Source organism: Tupaia chinensis, unplaced genomic scaffold (assembly GCF_000334495.1).
Source record: "Tupaia chinensis unplaced genomic scaffold, TupChi_1.0 Scaffold144255_1, whole genome shotgun sequence".
Lineage (NCBI taxonomy): Eukaryota > Metazoa > Chordata > Mammalia > Scandentia > Tupaiidae > Tupaia > Tupaia belangeri.
Window position 1 is genome coordinate 6,140,595 of NW_006204113.1, and position 788 is coordinate 6,141,382.

General features: G+C 41.1%; 1 non-coding gene across 1 annotated transcript; it reads left to right on the forward strand.

Annotated features, from left to right (window-relative positions):
* The first annotated feature begins 281 nt into the window (after positions 1–281).
* On the forward strand, positions 282–445 carry LOC114005673 (U1 spliceosomal RNA). Its single transcript, XR_003547513.1, has one exon. It is a non-coding gene; the product is annotated as a U1 spliceosomal RNA (small nuclear RNA).
* The last annotated feature ends 343 nt before the right edge of the window (positions 446–788 follow it).

The window sequence follows — 788 nt, forward strand, 5'->3', positions numbered from 1 at the left end:
CAAGAAAATAAACAAACAAGCATGGAAAAACCCAAGCTACCAATATTGATGCTAATGCTTTAAATTCATGTCGTCGTTAAGGCATCTGAGTGGTGTTTGGAACCAGCAAAGCCCTCTGGGACTTGTGACTAAAGGGTGAATAGTGCATTAAAGTAGTGATTTCAGTACAATAGAATGTAAATTTTTCTTAAGAAGAGTCAATTAGATGAAGTTCTTCATGTTGCATCCAGCAGAAAAAAGAGGAGGGCTGAATTAAATCATCCATAAAAATGTCTTTGTCTATACTTACCTGGCAGGGGAGATACCAGGATCACAAAGGTGGTTTTCCCAGGGTGAGGCTCATCCATTGCACTCCAGATGGACTGACCCATGCAATTTCTCCAAATGTGAGAAACTCGACTGCATAATTTGCAGTAGTGGGGGACTGCATTTGTGCTTTTCCCCTGTCTTTTACTGTGTAGAACAAGAGAAATGACTTTCTGTTTTAAAAAAAAAAAGTCTTTGTCAAAGTGAATAACAGCAGGCATAAATGAGGGTGGTAAATTTTCAAACTACCCGCTCAGTTGTTTCTTATATTATTTTGGTGGAGGGCTGGGGGCCAGCAGTATAAGATGCTATAGTGGTTACCTCCCTGGATCCCACATGACTGACTATGGTTCAAGTACCAGATGCAGTAGCTTGAAATTCACTCCAAGTGCATGAGCGTGCATGCCCAAGATTCCAGGAGGAGAAGAAATGTTGTTGTGGCCAATTACCTCTGGGGGATTATTTCTCACTTTCCCTCTTTG